This window comes from Symphalangus syndactylus, chromosome 1 (assembly GCF_028878055.3).
Source record: "Symphalangus syndactylus isolate Jambi chromosome 1, NHGRI_mSymSyn1-v2.1_pri, whole genome shotgun sequence".
NCBI classification, from domain to species: Eukaryota; Metazoa; Chordata; class Mammalia; order Primates; family Hylobatidae; genus Symphalangus; species Symphalangus syndactylus.
The window spans coordinates 81,989,485-82,003,224 of record NC_072423.2 but is presented as its reverse complement, the minus strand read 5'-3'; positions in this window follow the sequence as shown (position 1 = coordinate 82,003,224).

The following is a 13,740-nucleotide window of genomic DNA, read 5'->3' as shown; positions in this document are numbered from 1 at the left end:
AGATTCTACAAAAAGAGAGTTTCCAAACTGCTCAATCAAAACAAAGGTTTCAATCTGTGAGAAGAATGAGCATCTCACAAATAATTTTCTCAGATTGCTACCGTCTAGAATTTTCTGAACATATTTCAATTTCTACCATAGGCCACAAAGCGCACAAAATCTCCAGTTGCAGATTCTTCAAGAAGGTTGTTTCCAAATTGCTCAATGAAAAGAAAGGTTCAACTCTGTGAGATGAATTCACACATCACAAAGAAGTTTCTCAGAATTCTTCTGTCTAGTTTTTATGGGAAGATATTTCCTTTTCTACCATAGGCCACAAAGTGCTACAAATGTCCACTGGCACATTCAACAAAAAGAGTGTTTCCAAACTGCTCAACCAAAAGAAAGGTTTCAATCTGTGAGATGAATGCACATATCAGAAAGAAGTTTCTCAGATTGATTCTCTCTAGAATACATGTGAACATATTTCGTTTTCTACCATAGGCTGCAAAGCGCTCAAAACATCCACTTGCAGATTCTATGAAAAGATTGTCTCCAAATTGCTAAATGAAAGGAAAGGTTCCACTCTGTGAGATGAATGCACACATCCCAAAGGCGTTTCTCAGAATTTTCTCTAGTTTTTATGTGACGGTATTTCCTTTTCCACCATTGGCCACATGAAGCTCCAAAAGCCTACTTGCAGATTCTACAAAAAGTGAGTTTTGAAACTGCTCACTCAAAAGAAAGGTTTCATTTGATGAGATGAATGCACACATCATAAAGAATTTTCTCAGATTTCTTCTGTCTAGATTTTATGTGTAGATATTTCCTTTTCCACCATAGGCAGGAAAGTGCTCCAAATGTCCACTTGCAGATTCTATAAAAAGTGTGTTTCTAAACTGCTGAATGAAAAGAAATTTTCAACTCTGTGAGAGGAACACAAATATCACAAAGTAGTTTCTCAGAATTCATCTGTCTAGTTTTTATCTGAAGATATTTCCTTTTCCACCATAGGTCTCAAAACTCTCCTAAGGTCCTCCTGCAGATTCTAGAACAAGAGAGTTTCCCAACTGCTCAATCAAAAGAAACGTTTCAATCTGTGAGATGAATGCACACATCACAAAGGAGTTTCTCAAATTGTTTCTGTCTAGAATATATGTGAACATATTTCCTTTTCTACCATAAGCCACAAAGTACACAAAATGCCCACTGGTAGATTCTACAAAAAGAGTGTTTCCAAACTGCTCAATCAAAAGGGAGGTTCAACTCTGTGAGATGAAGGCACACATCACAAAGAAGTTTCTCAGAATTCTTTTGTCTAGTGTTTATGTGAAGATATTTCCTTTTCCACCATAGGCCTCAAAGCACCACAAATATCCACTTGCAGATTCTACAAAAAGAGAGTTTCCAAACTGTTCAATCAAAAGAAATATTTCACCCTGTGAGATGAATGCACACATCACAAAGAAGTTTCTCAGACTGCTTCTTTCTACAATTTATGTTATTTCCTTTTCTACCGTAGGCCGCAATGCACTACAAATGTCCACTTGCAGATTCTACAAAAAGAGTGTTTCCAAACTGCTCCATCAAAAAAAAGGTTCAACTCTGTGAGATGAATGCGCACATCACAAAGATGTTTCTCAGAATACTTCTATCTATTTTTTATTTGAATATATTTCCTTTTCCACCATAGGCCTCAAAGCGCTCATGAGGTCCACTTGGAGATTCTGCAAAAAGAGAGTTTCCAAACTGCTCACTCAAAAGAAGGGTTTCAAACCTTGCGATGAATGTACACATCACAAAGGAGTTTCTCAGATTGCTATTGTCTGGAATACATGTGAACATTTTTCATTTTCTAACATAGTCCGCAAACGCTCCAAATCTCCACTTGCAGATTCTACAAAATATTGTTTCCAAACTGCTCAATGAAAAGAAAGGTTCAATTCTTTGAGGTGAATTCACACATCACAAAGAAGTTTCTCAGAATTCTTCTGTCTAGTTTTTATGTGAAGATATTTCCTTTTCCACCATAGGCCTCATAGTACTCCGACAGTTCACTTGCAGATTCTACAAAAAGAGAGTTTCAAAACTGCCCACTCAAAAGAAAGTTTTCAGCCTGTGAGATGAATGCGCAAATTACATAGAAGTTTCCCATATTGCTTCTGTCTAGATTTTATGTGAAGATATTTCCCTTTCTACAAGAGGCCACTACAAATATCCACTTGCAGATTCTACCAAAAGAGTGATTCCAAACTGCTAAATGAAAAGAAAGGTTCCACTCTGTGGGATGAATGCACACATCACACAGAAGTGTCTCAGAATTCTCCTATGTAGTTTTAATGTGAAGATATTTCCTTTTCCACCATAGACCCCAAAGCGGTCCCAATGTCCACTTGCGATTCTACACAGAAAGAGTTTCCAAACTGCTCAAACAAAAGGTTCAACACTGTGAGATGAATGCACACATCACAAAGAAGTTTCTCAGAATTCTTCTATCTGGTTTTTATGTGAAGATATTTCCTTTTCCACCATAAGCCAGAAAGCACTCCAAATGTGCAACTGCAGATTATACAAAAAGAGTGTTTCCAAACTGCTCATTCAACAGAACGTTTCAACTCTGTGAGATGAATGCACACATCACAAAGAAGATTCTCAGAATTCTTTTGTCTTGTTTTTATGTGAAGATATTTCCTTTTCCACCATAGGCTTCAAAGCGCTCCAAATGTCCACTTGCAGATTCTACAAAAAGAGAGTTTCCAAACTGCTCAGACCAAAGAAGGCCTCCATCATTGGCCTCAAAACTCTCCTAATGTCCACATGCAGATTCTACAAAAAGAGTTTCCCAACTGCTCAATCATAAGATAGGTTTCAGTCTGTGAGATGAATGCACACATCACAAAGAAGTTTCTCAGATTGCTTCTGTCTAGAATACATGTGAACATATTTCCTTTTCTACCATAAGTTGCAAAGTGCACAAAATGCCCACTTGCAGATTCTACAAAAAGAGTATTTCCAAACTGCTCAATCAAAAGAAAGGTTCAAGTCTGTGAGATGAAGGCACCCATCACAAAGAAGTTTCTCAATTCTTCTGTCTACATTTTATGTGAAGATATTACCTTTTCTACCATAGGCCACAAAGCACTCAAAATGTCCAGTTGCAGATTGTACAAAAAGAGAGTTTGCAAAAAACTAAATCAAAAGTAATATTTCACTCTCTGAGATGAATGCACCCATCACAAAGAAGTTTCTCAGATTGCTTCTGTCTACATTTTATGTGAAGATATTTCCTTTTCTACCATAGGCCGCAAAGCACTCCAAATGTCCACTTGCACATTCAACAAAAACAGTGTTTCCAAACTGCTGAATCAAACGAAAGGTTCCAATCTGTGAGATGAATGCACACTTCACCAAGAAGTTTCTAAGAATTCTTCTCTCTAGTTTTTATGTGAAGATATTACTTTTTCCACCACAGGCCTCAAAGTGCACGAAATGTCCAGTTGCAGATACTACAAAATGACAGTTTCCATAAAGATCAATCAAAAGAAATGCTTCACTCTGTGAGATGAATGCACACATTGAAAAGAAGTTTAGCAGATTTCATCATTCTAAATTTTATGTGAAGATATTTCCTTTCCTACCATAGGCCGCAAAGCACTCCTAATGTCCACTTGCAGATTCTACAAAAAGATTGTTTCCAAACTGCTCAAAAAAAGAAAGTTACTACTCTGTTAGATGAATACAAGCATCAAAAAGAAATTTCTCATAATTCTTCTGTCTAGAATCTATGTGAAGATATTTTCTCTTCCACAATAGGCCACAAAGACGCTCCAAACGTCCAATTGCACATTGTACAAAAAGAGAGTTTCCAAACTGCTCTTGCATATTCTACAAAAAGATTGTTTCCAAACTGCTGAATCAAAAGAAAGTTTAAACTCTGTGAGATGAATGCACACATCACAGAGAATTTTTTTAGAATTCTTCTGTCTAGTTTTTGTGTGAAGATATTTCTTTTGCACCATAGGCCTCAAAACGCTCCTAATGTCCACTTACAGATTCTTCAAAAAGAGAGTCTCCAAACTGCTCAACCAAAAGAAAGGTTTCAATCTGTGAGATGAATGCACATATCAGAAAGAGGTTTCTCAGATTGATTCTCTCTAGAATACATGTGAACGTATTTCGTTTTCTACCATAGGCTGCAAAGCGCTCAAAACATCCACTTGCAGATTCTATGAAAAGATTGTCTCCAAATTGCTAAATGAAAAGAAAAGTTCCACTCTGCGAGATGAATGCACACATAACAAAGGAGTTTCTCAGAATTCTTCTCTCTAGTTTTTATGTGACGATATTTCCTTTTCCACCATTGGCCTCACGAAGCTCCAAAAGTCTACTTGCAGATTCTACAAAAAGTGAGTTTTGAAACTGCTCACTCAAAAGAAAGGTTTCATTTGATGAGATGAATGCACACATCATAAAGAAGTTTCTCAGATTTCTTCTGTCTAGATTTTATGTGTAGATATTTCCTTTTCCACCATAGGATGGAAAGCGCTCCAAATGTCCACTTGCAGATTTTACAAAAAGTGTGTTTCTAAACTGCTCAATCAAAGAAAGGTTCAACTTTGTGAGATGAATTCACACATCACTAAGAAGTTTCTCAAAATTCTTCAGTCTAGATTTTTGGGAAGATATTCCCTTTTCCACCATAGTCCTCAAAGGGCTCATGATGTCCACTTGCAGATTCTACAAAAAGAGAGTTTACAAACTATTCAATCCAATGAAAGGTTTCAATCTGTGAGATGAATGCACACATCACAAAGAAGTTTCTCAGATTGCTTCTGTCTAGAATATATGTGTACATATTTCCTTTTCTACCACAAGACTCAGAGTGCACAAAATGCCCACTAGCAGATTCTACAAAATGAGTATTTCCAAACTTCTCCATCAAAAGAAAGTTCAACTCTGTGAGATGACGGCACACATCACAATGATGTTTCTCAGATTACCTCTGTCTATTATTAATGTGAATATATTTCCTTTTCCACCATAGGCCTCAAAGTGCTTATGATGTCCACTTGCAGATTCTGCAAAAAGAGAGATTCCAAACTGCCCAATCAAAATAAAGGTTTCAGTCCATGAGATGAATGTACACATCACAAAGAAGTTTCTCAGATTCCTACTGCCTAGAATATATGTGAAAACATTTTGTTTTCTAACATAGTCCACAAAGTGCTGAAAATCTCCACTTGCAGATTCTACAGAAATTGTTTCCAAACTGCTCAATGAAAAGAAACATTCAACTCTGTAAGAAGAATGCACACATCACACAGAAGTGTCCTAGAATTCTTCTATGTAGTTTTTATGGGAAGATATATCCTTTTCAACCAGAAGCCTCAAAGCACTCCTAATATCCACTTGAAGATTCTACAAAAAGAGAGTTTCCAACTGTTAATGAAAAGAAAGGTTTAAATCAGTGAGATAAATGCACACATCACAAAGACATTTCTCAGATTGCTTCTGTCTAGAATATATGTGAACATATTTCCTTTTCAACCATAGGCCACAAAAGCGCTCCAAAGTTCCACTTGCAGATTATACAAAAGGAGTGTTTCCAAACTGCTCAATCAAAAGAAAGTTTCAACTCTGTGAGATGAATGCACATTTCACAAAGAACTTTCTCAGAATTCTTATGTCTAGTTTAAATGTGAAGATATTTCCTTTTCCACCATAGGCCTCAAAGCGCTCAGGATGTCCACTACCAGATTCTACAAAAAGAGAGTTTCCAAACTGCTCAATCAAAACAAAGGTTTCAATCTGTGAGAAGAATGAGCATCTCACAAATAATTTTCTCAGATTGCTACCGTCTAGAATTTTCTGAACATATTTCAATTTCTACCATAGGCCACAAAGCGCACAAAATCTCCAGTTGCAGATTCTTCAAGAAGGTTGTTTCCAAATTGCTCAATGAAAAGAAAGGTTCAACTCTGTGAGATGAATTCACACATCACAAAGAAGTTTCCCAGAATTCTTCTGTCTAGTTTTTATGGGAAGATATTTCCTTTTCTACCATAGGCCACAAAGTGCTACAAATGTCCACTGGCACATTCAATAAAAAGAGTGTTTCCAAACTGCTCAACCAAAAGAAAGGTTTCAATCTGTGAGATGAATGCACATATCAGAAAGAAGTTTCTCAGATTGATTCTCTCTAGAATACATGTGAACATATTTCGTTTTCTACCATAGGCTGCAAAGCGCTCAAAACATCCACTTGCAGATTCTATGAAAAGATTGTCTCCAAATTGCTAAATGAAAGGAAAGGTTCCACTCTGTGAGATGAATGCACACATCCCAAAGGCGTTTCTCAGAATTTTCTCTAGTTTTTATGTGACGGTATTTCCTTTTCCACCATTGGCCACATGAAGCTCCAAAAGCCTACTTGCAGATTCTACAAAAAGTGAGTTTTGAAACTGCTCACTCAAAAGAAAGGTTTCATTTGATGAGATGAATGCACACATCATAAAGAATTTTCTCAGATTTCTTCTGTCTAGATTTTATGTGTAGATATTTCCTTTTCCACCATAGGCAGGAAAGTGCTCCAAATGTCCACTTGCAGATTCTATAAAAAGTGTGTTTCTAAACTGCTGAATGAAAAGAAATTTTCAACTCTGTGAGAGGAACACAAATATCACAAAGTAGTTTCTCAGAATTCATCTGTCTAGTTTTTATCTGAAGATATTTCCTTTTCCACCATAGGTCTCAAAACTCTCCTAAGGTCCTCCTGCAGATTCTAGAACAAGAGAGTTTCCCAACTGCTCAATCAAAAGAAACGTTTCAATCTGTGAGATGAATGCACACATCACAAAGGAGTTTCTCAAATTGTTTCTGTCTAGAATATATGTGAACATATTTCCTTTTCTACCATAAGCCACAAAGTACACAAAATGCCCACTGGTAGATTCTACAAAAAGAGTGTTTCCAAACTGCTCAATCAAAAGGGAGGTTCAACTCTGTGAGATGAAGGCACACATCACAAAGAAGTTTCTCAGAATTCTTTTGTCTAGTGTTTATGTGAAGATATTTCCTTTTCCACCATAGGCCTCAAAGCACCACAAATATCCACTTGCAGATTCTACAAAAAGAGAGTTTCCAAACTGTTCAATCAAAAGAAATATTTCACCCTGTGAGATGAATGCACACATCACAAAGAAGTTTCTCAGACTGCTTCTTTCTACAATTTATGTTATTTCCTTTTCTACCGTAGGCCGCAATGCACTACAAATGTCCACTTGCAGATTCTACAAAAAGAGTGTTTCCAAACTGCTCCATCAAAAAAAAGGTTCAACTCTGTGAGATGAATGCGCACATCACGAAGATGTTTCTCAGAATACTTCTATCTATTTTTTATTTGAATATATTTCCTTTTCCACCATAGGCCTCAAAGCGCTCATGAGGTCCACTTGCAGATTCTGCAAAAAGAGAGTTTCCAAACTGCTCACTCAAAAGAAGGGTTTCAAACCTTGCGATGAATGTACACATCACAAAGGAGTTTCTCAGATTGCTATTGTCTGGAATACATGTGAACATTTTTCATTTTCTAACATAGTCCGCAAACGCTCCAAATCTCCACTTGCAGATTCTACAAAATATTGTTTCCAAACTGCTCAATGAAAAGAAAGGTTCAATTCTGTGAGGTGAATTCACACATCACAAAGAAGTTTCTCAGAATTCTTCTGTCTAGTTTTTATGTGAAGATATTTCCTTTTCCACCATAGGCCTCATAGTACTCGGACAGTTCACTTGCAGATTCTACAAAAAGAGAGTTTCAAAACTGCCCACTCAAAAGAAAGTTTTCAGCCTGTGAGATGAATGCGCAAATTACATAGAAGTTTCCCATATTGCTTCTGTCTAGATTTTATGTGAAGATATTTCCCTTTCTACAAGAGGCCACTACAAATATCCACTTGCAGATTCTACCAAAAGAGTGATTCCAAACTGCTAAATGAAAAGAAAGGTTCCACTCTGTGGGATGAATGCACACATCACACAGAAGTGTCTCAGAATTCTCCTATGTAGTTTTAATGTGAAGATATTTCCTTTTCCACCATAGACCCCAAAGCGGTCCCAATGTCCACTTGCGATTCTACACAGAAAGAGTTTCCAAACTGCTCAAACAAAAGGTTCAACACTGTGAGATGAATGCACACATCACAAAGAAGTTTCTCAGAATTCTTCTATCTGGTTTTTATGTGAAGATATTTCCTTTTCCACCATAAGCCAGAAAGCACTCCAAATGTGCAACTGCAGATTATACAAAAAGAGTGTTTCCAAACTGCTCATTCAACAGAACGTTTCAACTCTGTGAGATGAATGCACACATCACAAAGAAGATTCTCAGAATTCTTTTGTCTTGTTTTTATGTGAAGATATTTCCTTTTCCACCATAGGCTTCAAAGCGCTCCAAATGTCCACTTGCAGATTCTACAAAAAGAGAGTTTCCAAACTGCTCAGACCAAAGAAGGCCTCCATCATTGGCCTCAAAACTCTCCTAATGTCCACATGCAGATTCTACAAAAAGAGTTTCCCAACTGCTCAATCATAAGATAGGTTTCAGTCTGTGAGATGAATGCACACATCACAAAGAAGTTTCTCAGATTGCTTCTGTCTAGAATACATGTGAACATATTTCCTTTTCTACCATAAGTTGCAAAGTGCACAAAATGCCCACTTGCAGATTCTACAAAAAGAGTATTTCCAAACTGCTCAATCAAAAGAAAGGTTCAAGTCTGTGAGATGAAGGCACCCATCACAAAGAAGTTTCTCAATTCTTCTGTCTACATTTTATGTGAAGATATTACCTTTTCTACCATAGGCCACAAAGCACTCAAAATGTCCAGTTGCAGATTGTACAAAAAGAGAGTTTGCAAAAAACTAAATCAAAAGTAATATTTCACTCTCTGAGATGAATGCACCCATCACAAAGAAGTTTCTCAGATTGCTTCTGTCTACATTTTATGTGAAGATATTTCCTTTTCTACCATAGGCCGCAAAGCACTCCAAATGTCCACTTGCACATTCAACAAAAACAGTGTTTCCAAACTGCTGAATCAAACGAAAGGTTCCAATCTGTGAGATGAATGCACACTTCACCAAGAAGTTTCTAAGAATTCTTCTCTCTAGTTTTTATGTGAAGATATTACTTTTTCCACCACAGGCCTCAAAGTGCACGAAATGTCCAGTTGCAGATACTACAAAATGACAGTTTCCATAAAGATCAATCAAAAGAAATGCTTCACTCTGTGAGATGAATGCACACATTGAAAAGAAGTTTAGCAGATTTCATCTTTCTAAATTTTATGTGAAGATATTTCCTTTCCTACAATAGGCCGCAAAGCACTCCTAATGTCCACTTGCAGATTCTACAAAAAGATTGTTTCCAAACTGCTCAAAAAAAGAAAGTTTCAACTCTGTTAGATGAATACAAACATCAAAAAGAAATTTCTCATAATTCTTCTGTCTAAAATCTATGTGAAGATATTTTCTCTTCCACAATAGGCCACAAAGACGCTCCAAACGTCCAATTGCACATTGTACAAAAAGAGAGTTTCCAAACTGCTCTTGCATATTCTACAAAAAGATTGTTTCCAAACTGCTGAATCAAAAGAAAGTTTAAACTCTGTGAGATGAATGCACACATCACAGAGAATTTTTTTAGAATTCTTCTGTCTAGTTTTTGTGTGAAGATATTTCTTTTGCACCATAGGCCTCAAAACGCTCCTAATGTCCACTTACAGATTCTTCAAAAAGAGAGTCTCCAAACTGCTCAACCAAAAGAAAGGTTTCAATCTGTGAGATGAATGCACATATCAGAAAGAGGTTTCTCAGATTGATTCTCTCTAGAATACATGTGAACGTATTTCGTTTTCTACCATAGGCTGCAAAGCGCTCAAAACATCCACTTGCAGATTCTATGAAAAGATTGTCTCCAAATTGCTAAATGAAAAGAAAAGTTCCACTCTGCGAGATGAATGCACACATAACAAAGGAGTTTCTCAGAATTCTTCTCTCTAGTTTTTATGTGACGATATTTCCTTTTCCACCATTGGCCTCACGAAGCTCCAAAAGTCTACTTGCAGATTCTACAAAAAGTGAGTTTTGAAACTGCTCACTCAAAAGAAAGGTTTCATTTGATGAGATGAATGCACACATCATAAAGAAGTTTCTCAGATTTCTTCTGTCTAGATTTTATGTGTAGATATTTCCTTTTCCACCATAGGATGGAAAGCGCTCCAAATGTCCACTTGCAGATTTTACAAAAAGTGTGTTTCTAAACTGCTCAATCAAAGAAAGGTTCAACTTTGTGAGATGAATTCACACATCACTAAGAAGTTTCTCAAAATTCTTCAGTCTAGATTTTTGGGAAGATATTCCCTTTTCCACCATAGTCCTCAAAGGGCTCATGATGTCCACTTGCAGATTCTACAAAAAGAGAGTTTACAAACTGTTCAATCCAATGAAAGGTTTCAATCTGTGAGATGAATGCACACATCACAAAGAAGTTTCTCAGATTGCTTCTGTCTAGAATATATGTGTACATATTTCCTTTTCTACCACAAGACTCAGAGTGCACAAAATGCCCACTAGCAGATTCTACAAAATGAGTATTTCCAAACTTCTCCATCAAAAGAAAGTTCAACTCTGTGAGATGACGGCACACATCACAATGATGTTTCTCAGATTACCTCTGTCTATTATTAATGTGAATATATTTCCTTTTCCACCATAGGCCTCAAAGTGCTTATGATGTCCACTTGCAGATTCTGCAAAAAGAGAGATTCCAAACTGCCCAATCAAAATAAAGGTTTCAGTCCATGAGATGAATGTACACATCACAAAGAAGTTTCTCAGATTCCTACTGCCTAGAATATATGTGAAAACATTTTGTTTTCTAACATAGTCCACAAAGTGCTGAAAATCTCCACTTGCAGATTCTACAGAAATTGTTTCCAAACTGCTCAATGAAAAGAAAGATTCAACTCTGTAAGAAGAATGCACACATCACACAGAAGTGTCCTAGAATTCTTCTATGTAGTTTTTATGGGAAGATATATCCTTTTCAACCAGAAGCCTCAAAGCACTCCTAATATCCACTTGAAGATTCTACAAAAAGAGAGTTTCCAACTGTTAATGAAAAGAAAGGTTTAAATCAGTGAGATAAATGCACACATCACAAAGACATTTCTCAGATTGCTTCTGTCTAGAATATATGTGAACATATTTCCTTTTCAACTATAGGCCACAAAAGCGCTCCAAAGGTCCACTTGCAGATTATACAAAAGGAGTGTTTCCAAACTGCTCAATCAAAAGAAAGTTTCAACTCTGTGAGATGAATGCACACATCAGAAAGAAGTTTCTCAGAATTCTTATGTCTAGTTTAAATGTGAAGATATTTCCTTTTCCACCATAGGCCTCAAAGCGCTCAGGATGTCCACTACCAGATTCTACAAAAAGAGAGTTTCCAAACTGCTCAATCAAAACAAAGGTTTCAATCTGTGAGAAGAATGAGCATCTCACAAATAATTTTCTCAGATTGCTACCGTCTAGAATTTTCTGAACATATTTCAATTTCTACCATAGGCCACAAAGCGCACAAAATCTCCAGTTGCAGATTCTTCAAGAAGGTTGTTTCCAAATTGCTCAATGAAAAGAAAGGTTCAACTCTGTGAGATGAATTCACACATCACAAAGAAGTTTCTCAGAATTCTTCTGTCTAGTTTTTATGGGAAGATATTTCCTTTTCTACCATAGGCCACAAAGTGCTACAAATGTCCACTGGCATATTCAACAAAAAGAGTGTTTCCAAACTGCTCAACCAAAAGAAAGGTTTCAATCTGTGAGATGAATGCACATATCAGAAAGAAGTTTCTCAGATTGATTCTCTCTAGAATACATGTGAACATATTTCGTTTTCTACCATAGGCTGCAAAGCGCTCAAAACATCCACTTGCAGATTCTATGAAAAGATTGTCTCCAAATTGCTAAATGAAAAGAAAGGTTCCACTCTGTGAGATGAATGCACACATCCCAAAGGCGTTTCTCAGAATTCTCTCTAGTTTTTATGTGACGATATTTCCTTTTCCACCATTGGCCACATGAAGCTCCAAAAGCCTACTTGCAGATTCTACAAAAAGTGAGTTTTGAAACTGCTCACTCAAAAGAAAGGTTTCATTTGATGAGATGAATGCACACATCATAAAGAATTTTCTCAGATTTCTTCTGTCTAGATTTTATGTGTAGATATTTCCTTTTCCACCGTAGGCAGGAAAGTGCTCCAAATGTCCACTTGCAGATTCTATAAAAAGAGTGTTTCTAAACTGCTGAATGAAAAGAAATTTTCAACTCTGTGAGAGGAACACAAACATCACAAAGTAGTTTCTCAGAATTCATCTGTCTAGTTTTTATCTGAAGATATTTCCTTTTCCACCATAGGTCTCAAAACTCTCCTAAGGTCCTCCTGCAGATTCTACAACAAGAGAGTTTCCCAACTGCTCAATCAAAAGAAACGTTTCAATCTGTGAGATGAATGCACACATCACAAAGGAGTTTCTCAGATTGTTTCTGTCTAGAATATATGTGAACATATTTCCTTTTCTACCATAAGCCACAAAGTACACAAAATGCCCACTGGTAGATTCTACAAAAAGAGTGTTTCCAAACTGCTCAATCAAAAGAGAGGTTCAACTCTGTGAGATGAAGGCACACATCACAAAGAAGTTTCTCAGAATTCTTTTGTCTAGTGTTTATGTGAAGATATTTCCTTTTCCACCATAGGCCTCAAAGCACCGCAAATATCCACTTGCAGACTCTACAAAAAGAGAGTTTCCAAACTGTTCAATCAAAAGAAATATTTCACCCTGTGAGATGAATGCACACATCACAAAGAAGTTTCTCAGACTGCTTCTTTCTACAATTTATGTTATTTCCTTTTCTACCGTAGGCCGCAATGCACTACAAATGTCCACTTGCAGATTCTACAAAAAGAGTGTTTCCAAACTGCTCCATCAAAAGAACGGTTCAACTCTGTGAGATGAATGCACACATCACAAAGATGTTTCTCAGAATACTTCTATCTATTTTTTATTTGAATATATTTCCTTTTCCACCATAGGCCTCAAAGCGCTCATGAGGTCCACTTGCAGATTCTGCAAAAAGAGAGTTTCCAAACTGCTCACTCAAAAGAAAGGTTTCAAACCTTGCGATGAATGTACACATCACAAAGGAGTTTCTCAGATTGCTATTGTCTGGAATACATGTGAACATTTTTCATTTTCTAACATAGTCCGCAAACGCTCCAAATCTCCACTTGCAGATTCTACAAAATATTGTTTCCAAACTGCTCAATGAAAAGAAAGGTTCAATTCTGTGAGGTGAATTCACACATCACAAAGAAGTTTCTCAGAATTCTTCTGTCTAGTTTTTATGTGAAGATATTTCCTTTTCCACCATAGGCCTCATAGTACTCCGACAGTTCACTTGCAGATTCTACAAAAAGAGAGTTTCAAAACTGCCCACTCAAAAGAAAGTTTTCAGCCTGTGAGACGAATGCGCAAATTACATAGAAGTTTCCCATATTGCTTCTGTCTAGATTTTATGTGAAGATATTTCCCTTTCTACAAGAGGCCACTACAAATATCCACTTGCAGATTCTACCAAAAGAGTGATTCCAAACTGCTAAATGAAAAGAGAGGTTCCACTCTGTGGGATGATAGC